Below are 13,089 nucleotides of genomic sequence, written 5' to 3' on the forward strand. Positions count from 1 at the left end.
CACACACACACACACACACACACACACACACACACACACACACACACACACACACACACACACACACACACACACACACACACTGTTTCACTCACACACCACATGCATACATTTTATGTGTTCATTTAGAAGATCAAACACCATTATAGCCTTAATATTGATTCATTTCAGTACAATACTAAATATAGTTTTGATGTCACGAAATTATCCTTTGTGAATTTAGCCTACTACAGATTGCTGCATAAAAGAAAACCCCACAATTAAATGCTTTGATTGTCAATTAAATGCTTTGATTGTCATGCTTACGTTTTTCTTAATTCAGTTCATATTAATCAATATCTATTCTGTGTCAACTCAACTCCAAACTTCACATAATACAATCGACCCTGTAGTTGCGGAGCCGAGGCAGTATTATTGTATTGTTTAGGATTAAAACCCTCAAGAAAGACAAATAAAGAAATAATAAAGAAATACAGTGTGTAGATGATGTACAAATTGTACATTATATAGAGCGCCTCTTAATTACTTCACAGTTAACACGGGTGTGCTGTTTTAATAATGGATCTCAGGCAGTGGTCCTGTTTATTAAAGTCTAATGTCAGTTAGATTAATTAATAGTCCTGACTGTCCTGTAATGCTTATTTGCTCCACCCCGAAGTGAAGGATCTATTTATATCCCACTACAATATGCAGAGGTTACCTGTGTATGGAACCGAGTCCGGAAGTGACGCCGACGCCGACGCTCACAGACGTGGATTAAACCATTGGATTATATAGTAAATAGAGTGACGGAGCGAGCAGGAACGGTGGGACCTCCAATGCAGAACGGTACTTTGCTTTCTTTATTGTTTACGAGTCGTATATTCTTAATTGTATAAAGCACGCACAACGGTGAAAATGTTTTGTGGGTAATTACAGTTGTATTATGGAAATAGTTCATTGTGTAGCCTGGCTATAAATGGCTAAAGCGGCTGTCTTTGGAGCTGCTGCGATCATTAGGCATTGAGGCATTACATTAACAATTGAGCAATACGGATCGAGTACGGACCAGTTTTACAGCGCTAATATATCACTATAGGCTACAACACACTTACATGCAACGCAATATGAAAGTCAGTGGTAGCCGGGGGTCTATTTAATGTAAACTATTTTTCATTCAAGTTTGCAAAAGGTAGCTCATATTGTTGATGCCGGGTCTTTCGGCTTTTTGAGTTTTAATAGGTTAGAGATCAGCTCTTTCTCACCATCATTATTATACTATTATGTAACCAACTGGACAGTGCTGCGGTGCTGTAGCATGCTCTCTCTATCTATCTATCTCTCTTTGTACCTCTTCTCTATACAATACACTTATACAGCCTATACAGTTATTAACGGCCATTACTTCAGTTGTATATGTTACTGTATAGTGTGTGTGTGTGTGTGTGTGTGTGTGTGTGTGTGTGTGTGTGTGTGTGTGTGTGTGTGTGTGTGTGTGTTATACACATACAGTGTATACTTTTTGTTTTATTTTTTTCCTTTTTTGTATTTTCATGACATGCAAGCAGTAGAAAAGAAGAGGAAATAGCTTCATATTGTAGGCTGTTATTCAGAGTTGTGTCTTCTTGCATTGTATCACATTTATAGTGTATTGTTGACCTGATACTGTGTATATGCTGAATATGCAGAACTGAACAACTGTTTTGTTTTGTTTGATTGTTATCAGAGCACATACTGTACATAATGTCCAAACGCTAGAGGAATATGGCCTTTCACAATGTATATAAATTATATATATATTACACTGCCACTATCATGCTCTTGAAATGCATCATGAATCATTGAATCATTCATTATTCTAAACAGCTCGGAATTGCTGCTTTCCACTCCTGTGCTATGGTTTGACAGTGAGCCACATTTGAATCGCTGCATGTCTGACGCCTGGATGCTGTGTACTGTCATGAGAGTGGTGTTGTGTTCTACTCCATTGTGCTGACTGGGAAATTTCCAGTCAGTGTGTCCACGTGTGTCACCAATGGCTTACTGCTCCTGTAACTGCAGGGTGCAATTACAGGTCACACAAGGCACCAATCAGCCAAATGTAGACAGTCCCCCGCAAACATGTTGAAGGGCTCTATCACTCTCATGTTTTCTTTGTGTTCTTAACTATGGCACAAAGTCACCTAACACCAGCTCTGTAAATGTGTGAATAGCAAAGCGTGGAGTGGTTTTGCGTTTAGGCTATACCCCAAAGGCAGAAGGATAATGTGATAACAAACCCACTTAAGGAGAAAACTGTGGTAGTTTGTTTACAATAGCTTTGCAGTGTTCTTGGTTTAGTAACAAGTGGCTCCATAAAGTAGGCCTACCTTAGAGTCTTTTATGTTTTGAAATAGATGCATTTCCAGACAACGATAAGAGCCTGCATGCGCACGCAGGTCGGGGGCAAAAGAAACAGATCGCTCAATAGATGCAATGTAAAAGTGGTCCATGGGATGGATTGCACTGACGTGTAATCCATCCCATCAAACTTTCAGATTCAGTTTTCCTCCCAGTGTGGAAGAAGAAGGTTTAGGGTGGATGTTTACTGTGATCTGTGGCTCTAAAATATATACCTTGGTTAATGTTGTGTCAAAATAATAGCCCCTCAAACCGAATTTATGCTCCGCCGTGCGAAGGTGTTGTGCGCAGAGAACGGCCGAGAACAGCAGACCTCCAAGCTCACAGCGGCTGCATCTGCATCTGCGATGTGAGCTTGTACATGTATGTATGTCAGCTGTTCTCGGCGTGCAATACTGTTGGTGGGGTGAACCGTGAAGTATACAGTATATCTGTCTCTTATAGGGTGCGTCTCTGTGTCTCACCAGCCAACACACAAGAGGAGGTTGACTGTACTGAAACCAGCGCTCCCCAAAACAACAGGATTGGGGATCTGTTGAGAATTGATGCACATGCAGTCTCAATGTTTGTAAACAAGAAACCCATCTATAGAACTTGATCTAGTTCACCATCATCTGTGAGTCAACAGATACGTTTGTTTCTATTGGATGAAAACATGCATCCATCTAGCCACATTACAGAGTCGATGATTGGAAGGGGGGGGGGGTTGCTTGCTTAGTGGATCAGCAGCCACTAGAAACCATGAATCAGGGTCAGGGATTAGCCTTTTCATATAATTCAGTTTCCGTAGAGATGTAAAAAAATATATAATGGAAGGAGCAGATAACGTCACGTTACGGTTATTGTTCGCCCTCAGTGACGCTGTCGCATAGCAACGTGGTTTGTCCAGTTGTCAAGGGAACCTACACATCATTCAGTCAGAAGCATTGTGGTCAAGTGTTGACATAGAAAGGGGGCGGGCTCTGATGCTGGTGGTGACAGGAAGCTGTATTTATGTAATTGACATGTGTAGTAGCAGCAGCAGTGCTGCCATGCAGCTGGCCTGATCTCTGTAATCCAAGCCCATGAGACCAGGCCTACGCCTACAGTGTTTGTTTTAGGTCTAATTTTTATAGCAAAGGGCTCAGTGAAAGGGAATTCTGTATGCTGTGTCAAGCTAAGTAATGTAAGATGCATGAGTAAGCCCTGAGATTTGTGAGTATGTAGGATGTTGGCTTCTTCTTAACCTGTCACCTGTGTGCTTGTTTTACATGTAAACACAATAGGTTATAACATTGTGACTTATTTTGTATTGGCATCCAATCTGATGTTTGAGCGAGTCTATATGACTGTATGTCTGTTGGCTATTTTAGAGGACTGTTTTATAGAAAACAGCGAGGGGATATAGGGAATTAAAAATCCTCCTATAAATGCGTGAAATCTCTGTCAGTGTGTGTGTAGTTCACGTAACTCTAGAACCGTCCGACCATTCGACTTCAGACTCGGCACGTATATTACTAACGACCCAGAGGAGCACGTACCCGGTAGGATATAGAGGCAGAACCCTAGGCCTATATGGAGAATGGAGATCCGGTTGTCCAGAACCCCGGCCCGACCTCATACTAAGATTGTTACACGCTCTGCTAGATGTTGTTTGTTTGTTCTCATCTTATGAGTTTTTAACTCGAAAACTTAACAATGTGAGGCCTCATACACAATTACACACATATCAAACAGACATGTGTTCTGTCTGTGTTTCTCAATGCTTTTCCAATGGAAGTCACATGGTTTGACCAAACACTGACTTCCATTGGAAAAGCATTGAGGCGGCCATTAAACACAGACAGAACACAGAATGTGTGTATGAGGCCTGAGCAGCCCGATCGTCTGCTTTGGCTACTGGACCTGACCTTGTGTGCGATTCTGAATCACACCTGCGGGTGCTGATCCCCCTGGACGGTCTGCTCTGTTCGGGGGGCATATGTTAGTCCGACGTATCACATTCGTGGCCGGTTAAGACTCACCCGTAGCTTCCGGTTAGGGTTAGTTAAGGTTTGGGGTAGGGTGTCGGACTATTGCGTGTCAGACTATTAGGACATCGGACCAAAGATATGCACCCGCTCCATTCCCAGTGGCTGGGAATGTTTTATTTTATTTTATTATTATACTTTTTAATTCATTTTCACCTATAATGCCCATGCCCAAAATAGAGACTCTGTGTGGAAGTTAGTGGTTAAAGGGCAAAACGCAAACAACAGTGGAAAGACGCAAACAACAGGCAAACGTTGGACTGAACATAAATGGCTGGCCCCCTTTCTCCCTAACCCTCTCCTGTCCTTCCCTTCCAACTGAGTGACATTTCTGTAATGACACTGTCTGAGCTCCACAGGGCCCTGACTCTCTCATCCTTCCCCTGCTGTGCTCTCCATCCTGGCCTGGCGTGTCACACAAGGAGGCTGCCTGGCACACTGCACAAATCTATAGCCTCCTAAATGCCAGTAATGACAACTTGGCTTGATGAAGAAAATAAGAATATACTGTCCTCGTGGACTGGTTTTGTTGGCTATGCTGGAGATAGAATGTTGTCATCTGCCAAGGGTTTATTGAGCAGACTTGCTGGTCAGCCAGTTCAAGGATTGATTGAAAAGTTGGGTTAAGTCCCATAGCGCTGAGGCCAGAATTTTTACATTTGTAACCTGTGATGGTTTCGTTCAAATCTCTGCACTGTGGCAATGCTGCTGTTATAATAATGGCTTATTATATACACTAGTCCTTACCCGTTATGAGATATTTGCCCCCCCTTGTGGCCGTGAAGGGTACTGCGCCTGGTTGCGTTTGTAATTGACTAATAAATTAATTAATAATCATTAATGTGTCAAATCGAAAAAAGGGCTTCGTTACGCCCTCCACATGCATATGGTCAATGCCTGGGAGTGATTGGTGCAGGCAGTAAGGAGTTACGGCACTGTTTCTGACAGACAGACAGACACTCAGACATTCGGTTAATTATAGTATGATGACAAAAACTAATTTTTAATGATAAAGAAATCACTCAGTGTGTGTGTATTTTCTCTTAGAAGTGTTATTTCTTGCTTACAATCGTGCTGCAGGTGGATTGATTTAACCGTGCGTGCGTGCGTGCACATAATGTGTACAGTATGCGTGTACATGAATGTACACAATCTGCACATGGTTGTAAATGTAATGCTTTCTTGTGATTCCTGTGCAAGCTGAGTTTCTATAATTAGCCCAGCCTGCAGCACCTCATGGGGAGCACATTAACACACACGAGTGGATGAGCGACAACTCAAGCATGCACGCGCGCACACACACACACACACACACACAGTCACACACACATCAAAATGTACTACCAAAGTAGAAAATACTCATTACAGAATAGCCGATCTACAAGCACACAATGCGCAAATAGCCAATAAATGGTAAATGGTGCATTTATATAGCGCTTTTATCCAAGGCGCTTTACATAGATTGTGCATTTCATTCACCCATCCACACACACATTCATACACCGATTGCGGCGGAAGCCATGCAAGGTACCAACCAGCACATCGGGAGCAATTTGGGGTTCAGTGTCTTGCCCAAGGACACTTCGACATGTAGACAGGAGGAGCCGGGATTCGAACCGCCGACCCATGGATCATTGGACGACCTGCTCTACCTCTTGAGCCACAGTCGCGATGCATTGACTATTTTCAAATGGCTGAAATGTATATAGTGCTGAAGTGTTTAATGTATGTTTTGTAATAATAATCAAAATCTACAAAGTAACTAGTACCAAAAGTACAATAGTATAGAGGAGTAGAAGTAAAAGTATTGGTTATTGGAAATACTCAAGTAAAGTAAAAAATACCTCAAAACTGTACTTAAGTACAATACTTAAATGTAAATGTACTTAGTTACTTTCCACCACTGAGTCTGACACAGCACGTTGAGCAGCAGGCAACTGGGCCCCATACCTTAACCCCCCTTCTACCCCACAGTGGTAATCTCAGCCAGACCATCACCTCCTGCCACCCCCTGCCTCTCCTCCCTAATCCCCCCCTCTCTTCCTCGCTCCATATTAAAATTGCCAGTTCCATCCACCCATCAATTTAATTCTCCCCATCCCCCTATAACTGATCCTGCAAATCTGGGATGATACAGATGGCTGCATTATGAGTATTGTCTTAGCTCCTGGGGTGTGTGTTCACTTGGCTTCTGTCGACTGATACTCCCCGTAAATCTCTTCGGTGGAATTGCAAGAGTCATAATTGAATACAAGACATCTTAGATAATGTATAATGTACTTAAGACGATGTGCTGCTGCTGGGTTGAAGGTTCTATATAAAGGCAATCCCACATGAACCAGGTTTGGGATTACCAGGTATATCTAGTATTGTGGAATGAGAGAAGGGTGGGTAGGGCTGGGCGGTGCAGCAACCTGGCATACTGTCCAGTGTTCTGATTCCTCCTACTGCCTGAATTCATGACTGTGGGAATCTGGATGGTTGGACGGATTGTCGAGGAGGGGAGGATTGTTGTGGACAGATTCCTCTGCGAGTAGTGAACAGTCATTGTTATGTAATATCGTCACAGCGCGGCTTGGCCAGGCCGTTGGTGGGCCCGGCCTTCACTGTAATCTCACTAGCATTATCTGTCTCTCGGAATCAGAATTTGTGTGTTCAGCCATGCCTGCATTCCCCTTTCCAACCAATGAGCCAGTCCTGTTTCTGTCGTTAGTCGTATGTTGTTTTGTTTCTAGTGAAAATACACCTGCTTTTCAATACAACTACTCCGAAGCAATTTAAACTTCCTGACCAAGGTTTCGCAATTATTGCTATTATATCCTCCTCGTGCAATTTACTACTAGAATGGTGAACAAACTTTGTCTTCAAACCTGTCTTGCATTGCTCTGTTTTAGTTCCTTAATGCTGGCATACCATGTTATTGATTTCCCTCTCTGGGATGTTATATACTATTCTATGTTTATACTCCGGCACAGACCGATATGTACAGTAGAGGTAACTCGCACTGGGCCTCCCAGGCATTATTTTGTTTACTCTATGCTTATGTTATGCTTAAGAGTCAGCATGGCTGTGCGTGACTGCTGTGCGTTGGCAGATTGGAAAGGTAAACCACTGTGTGGCCGATGATGCTTTTTCTCTTATTTATGTGGGAGACACTGGAGCTGTCAGTATTGCTGTTCCGCTGCTGGTGAAATAGTAATGAGTGTGTGTAACGGAGCTAGGCCAGTGTGACTTACAAGCTGGAGAGGCCATGCAGGCCACATGCAACCTTGCCTATTGGTACAGTGTTGTCGGCCTGTGCTGTGTGTCAGTAATGATGCGGAAATAAGGCTTTATCCGCTACTGGAATACGGATAACTGAGAGAATGAGGTGAGATCTCCCTTGTTCAAAATTGTTGTTTGGCCTTGTTTAATATCTATCACAATGTAAACACAGTATGATAGTCATTCTATGGGGGTATTATTATCGTGTCTACAAATCAAGCCTGAATGTGCAGATGACATCTGGTTTGGGGGTCTGATTTTTGTAATACCTTTACAATACTTCTGTGAAATACTTTGTTTTGATGGGCATTGGGCTATATTTCCTCTCAAATAGTACAGCAGTGTATGAACTGTACATTAGCTTGCCACTTACCAGCACCTATCCTATTCCTATTCTTTCTTCCTATATGGTGGAGTACGCTCACTTAGCCCCTGGCCATTTCACATACCTCTAACAGTGCTCTCCCAGCAGCGATGCAGTGAAAGCCACGGCACAAGCTTCCTTCTTTGTTGTGTCTCTGTTGTGCAATTTCTCTATTCATGTTCAAAGATTGAAGCTCATCAATTGTACAGGAGAACACGCACTGTGTTCTGTGTGCTTTTCCTAATGTTACGTGGTTTTGCCCGTTTCCACATGAGCACACAAGCTTGTGATCTCTTGACCTTTGGAATTTTTGGTTATAGAACAGAGATAGACAATCTTGCAAAGCAAACCGGTCTGATAGCTGAACTCCCTGCCTCGCTCTTTCAACCTTTCTGGTCAATGTACAACTAGAATTCTAGTTTACGGGAACCCCCCTGCTATGTGTTTTTACAGACATGCATCGTCATCAACAACAAAGTTATAATATGTTGTTCTGTTGGATTAGCCATTTTGGTTGATTAAAGGACTTGTTTTTATTCTTTAGGATATAGTTTTGGATTCGTAAAGCTGCAGTTTGTAGGTTTTAGACAGAGCCAATGCCCAACCATGGCATTCTAGTTTAGCCCAACATTGGTCCAGTCCGCCATCTGCGCCATGACTCATTTGAATGTAATTTCATGCCATTTATAGGGTGTGTTGAACTCTGCTTTTAGCCTCCTCTCCTGGACAACCCCCAGGGTTTGGCCTGGAGGGCAGAGAGAGATTGGACAAAAATGTCACTCTTGTGCTCCCCATCCCCCACCTGACTCCATGGATCATTACACACACACACGCGTGTGCACATGCGCGTGCACGCACGCACGCACGCACGCACACACACACACACACACACACACACACACACACACACACACACACACACACACACACACACACACACACACACACACACACACACACCTACACTCACGGTCACCACCCTTCTTTGTCCAATTCCACACTCCAAAGGTTTGGGTCCGTAATGAAAGGGGAAAGAGCATCTGTTCCCTGAGTCTTCGCCCTCCCACTCAATCACAAGTCCCTTTTAACACACACGCACATACACGCTCGCACGTGCGTGCGTGCGCACACACACACAAACACATACACACACACACACACACACACACGCACGCACACTCATATAGTCAGTCTTTGATTCTGTCATCAGTCACCACCCGGGACCCCACCCACACCCACATGCACACGTGCACGCACGCACACACACACACACACACACACACACACACACACACACACACACTGATTATGATATCTGATCAGTCACTCCCTTCTTTCTAGCCCCTTTCTTCTCTCCTGTCCCTTTCATTAGGCAGAGAATCAGATGCTCAGTCAATTTGTGCTTAGAGGCTGAAAAATTCTCCAGCTATTCCCTGCCATTGGCAGAGATTTCCGTCAATTCAAATCCACCCGAATATTCCTTCAATTAATGTTTTATATTGATTAAGGTAGGTCGCACTTGTATGCAACATTATGAAAGCCTTTCGGTTTCTAGGCGATCGAGTCAACGGGCATGCAATGAACCGGAAACAAGATGGCAGCCCCCGTCAACATCCACTTGTTTACATTATTTCAAATGCCTTTATCTTGGATTCTGATTCTGATTTGAATCAAAACAAGCTTTATTCATGTCCGATAACAAAAACAGATCGTGGGACAATATATATAGCCGCTTTTCACTTCCGGTTCAGGGGTCGTGAATTGTTCGCCTTCAAAACAAAAGCTCAGAATGAAAAGTTCATGGCAGTGGTGAAAGAATGAATGAATGATTACCTGGCAGTCAATGTGTTTTAATTTGATGCATTTGACGGAGTATTTCCATCAATTAAAATCCAACACTTGTCTGCTTTTGACTGAATTCTCTGTCAATTAATGTACTTTATCGATATAAAACGACCTTGCTAAAAAACCTTTTCTAGCACTGGCCCTGTTGCTAGGCAATGCCCTGCCCGTCTGTTTGGTGCGCACGGAGCATTTACTTATGTTTTCACAGCCAACTTTGAACGCTGTTTTCTTGGAAACTACGGCGCTGTCCGTGGTGATGATCAGATCTGCAAGGTTCAGGTCTCATTTCTGATGTTACACTGCATCGCGATTACAATATTAATGTTTCTGGAGAAAGATAGCTATCGCGAGCTAACACTAGCTTTAGTGCTTTTGCTTCATGTTTTTTATTTTTTTTAGATTTGTTTGGGGGATTTTACGCCTTTATTGATAGTGAACAGTAGACAAGGGGGGAGAGATGGGGAGTGACATGCGGCAAAGGCCACGGGCTCGGGAGTCGAACCCGCGGCATGCCGTCCGTCCTAGGTGCCCAGACAGTTGAGCTAACCGTCCGGGCCTTGCTTCATGTTTTTTGGCTAGCGAAAAAACGGTAGTCTATAAGATCTCCCTGTATCCGCCTGGCACACAGTGTTACCACTTTTGGCCACACTGTGGCAGTCAAAGTGTTTTAATCAGATTACATTTTATAGTGTTCCAGATTTTAAAAAGAATTCTGCAAAAAAAAAAATCATAATCTCCAATCCTGTATCCTGTATGAGTTCCCTTTTCCTACTGGATGTAATTGGTTGTTTACTAAAGAGGTGGAGAGATGGACCCCACTGAACAAACATCCTATAGATGGAGAGACCCCACTGAACAAACATCCTATAGATGGGGAGACCCCACTGAACAAACATCCGAAAGCAATATATTTTGCTGGTTTGATTTGAACTCTTTCTTTTGTTAATGCAGGTGAAGAGGCGTTGAGAATCTAGTCTTCTCCCTCCTCATCACTACCTGCAAGATGCTCCACACAACCAGGTCAGTACAAAACACACACCAGTGCAATAGAAACACGTGCACAAGCACATGCATGCATGCATGTGCTGTACATGCATTTGCATTCATAATATATCCCGAAAGCACATTGCGTGCACACAGGATTCATATGCCTGCAGACCAATCGTTATTTTGACGTTGATCAACTGATTTTGTGAGTCTTTTCTTTGGATCTGTGTGGTTTACCACTTAAGCCCTATACTTTATTGCATAACAAATAGCGGAAATAGCAAATAGAATTCAACATATACATGCTGAGTTGCTGACACCACTGGCCTTTTAATATTTCTCAGACATCCTTAAAGATGTAGTGAAATTATGTTTTTCACACTTTTAGAGCATATAACCGTGGTCATCATAATGGTCCTTATGGGCATACTTAACAATAGATGCCAAAACAATGGGACATTTCTTTTAATCAAAAGTCCATTAAAAGCCACATTTTAATTACTGACTTTGAACGGCAACCATATTGAAATGAAATAGTGGATGAGTAGGTGTTATATCAATTATACTTTAGCTTATTCATGTTCCATTCTATTTAGTGTAGCAGAGCCTTTTCAGTGAGGTAACATGCATGGTAGCAGGTAGCAGCATCCTGACTCTGTTGGACCTGAATGGAACCTTGCTAGTTGCTACCATATTTGATGTCACGGTTTCAAGGTTCAATCAAGGTTTATTAGATCTACTTAATTTTGTTGTTAGCTATCACTAACACTGAATGCAGTGAGGTTAAATGCAATGTCATATGGAGAGGAGCGACCACTGCTTTTTCCACTGCATTTGGGGGATGAGCTGGCAAATTGAACTTTCAAAGTTGAGAAAAGCTCAACTTTGACACAGAGCGACAAGCCAATCAGTGCACTGTGCTCTGAAATAGGTGTGGGGTAGGCATGATACAAAAATAGCCAATGTATGGAAGTAGCGAATATGGCTAATAAAGTTTTAAACCAGCAAAGTTGTAGGTGTTAAAATTTCTTAAAATGGAACTGAATGGTCTATTTGTCTATAATGTATACATAATTTACAAAGAATCTGTGAACTCCCCAGCTGGGAGAACCTGATGGAGAGTGGGCCTAGACTAGGCACATACTTAACAACAATTTCAATCTACGGACTGCTGTATGGAAGTAGAACATATTCAAGATTCAATACTAGCGGGAGGTATTGCACTTTAGAGACCGAAGGCTCTTACCTGAGGGCAGGGGTGCAAAAAGAGAGCTGACAGGGTGGGAGGGGTCGGCAATAACCTTCTGCATCCTACGCTTGGTGCAAGTGGAGTAGATAGAGGAGACAGATGGGACTCATGGGAGGTCGAGGCCAATGGTTTTTGACGCCGTGCATACCACCCTTTCCAGCTGTTGTCTCTCTAAGATTGTTGTGTTTCCATACCACACTGTGACTGAGAAGACGAGGACACAGTGGCTCTATAGAAGTGAACCAACGCCTCCCCAGTCACACCAAACTTATTTAACAGACGCAGAAAGTGAAGCCTCTGGTGGGCTTTACTCAGGATGTTACTATTGTTAACTTCCCATTTCAGGGAGCGGCAAATAGTGGTGCCAAGGAATTTAAAGCTGTCGGTCCTGTCAACAGGCTAGTCACCAATAACCAGGGACGGGGCATAATCTCGCTTTTCCGAAAAGTAAAGATAATTTTCTTAGCCAGGTTTAGAATAAGGTTATTCGAAGTGCACCAATCTACGAGGGCTGCCACCCTGTAGGCTGATTGCGTCACCATTTTTAATATAACCGACGACAGTTGTGCGTGCATTTTTAAAGCATGACCAATAGAGTAGTAGCAATAATTGTGTTTCGAAGATAATGTGAAATGGCGGAAAATGTGTACATGATGAGTTGCGGACAGAGAACCACAGTCACACACACATACAGACACAGACAAACAGAACGACACACACACACAGGGGTGAAAAATAATCTCCCCTCCCTACTGTAGGCCTGGTAGGCTGGTACCAATTCCCCATCCCGAAACAGGGATTTTCTCCCGTTAGCTGCCTGCCCTACTTTCAGAGGGCTAGATGCAACTGCCAGGCACCAGCCCAAAGCAACCTGCTGTTCCCAGCTTGTTCTGTTTTGAAATACCCCTCCCTCCATCCATTACAAACACCTCACCCCCCCCCCCCCCCTCCCCCTTCTCTTTCACTCGTCTCCCTACCCTCCCCTCCTCGTG

At 43.2% G+C, this 13,089-nt stretch overlaps 1 protein-coding gene across 1 annotated transcript in view; it reads left to right on the forward strand.

Annotated features, from left to right (window-relative positions):
• Nucleotides 1–702: 702 nt before the first annotated feature.
• Nucleotides 703–13,089, forward strand: part of map3k13 (mitogen-activated protein kinase kinase kinase 13) — a 38,282-nt gene continuing 25,895 nt past the window's right edge. The window contains exons 1-2 of the mRNA XM_083777206.1: nt 703–828; nt 10,813–10,881. The gene's annotated coding sequence lies outside the window, so the exon portion shown is untranslated. The remainder of the gene's footprint in view (nt 829–10,812; nt 10,882–13,089) is intronic.

The sequence above is a fragment of the Protomyctophum parallelum genome (genome assembly GCF_964188405.1).
Source record: "Protomyctophum parallelum genome assembly, chromosome: 11".
Classification (NCBI taxonomy): Eukaryota; Metazoa; Chordata; class Actinopteri; order Myctophiformes; family Myctophidae; genus Protomyctophum; species Protomyctophum parallelum.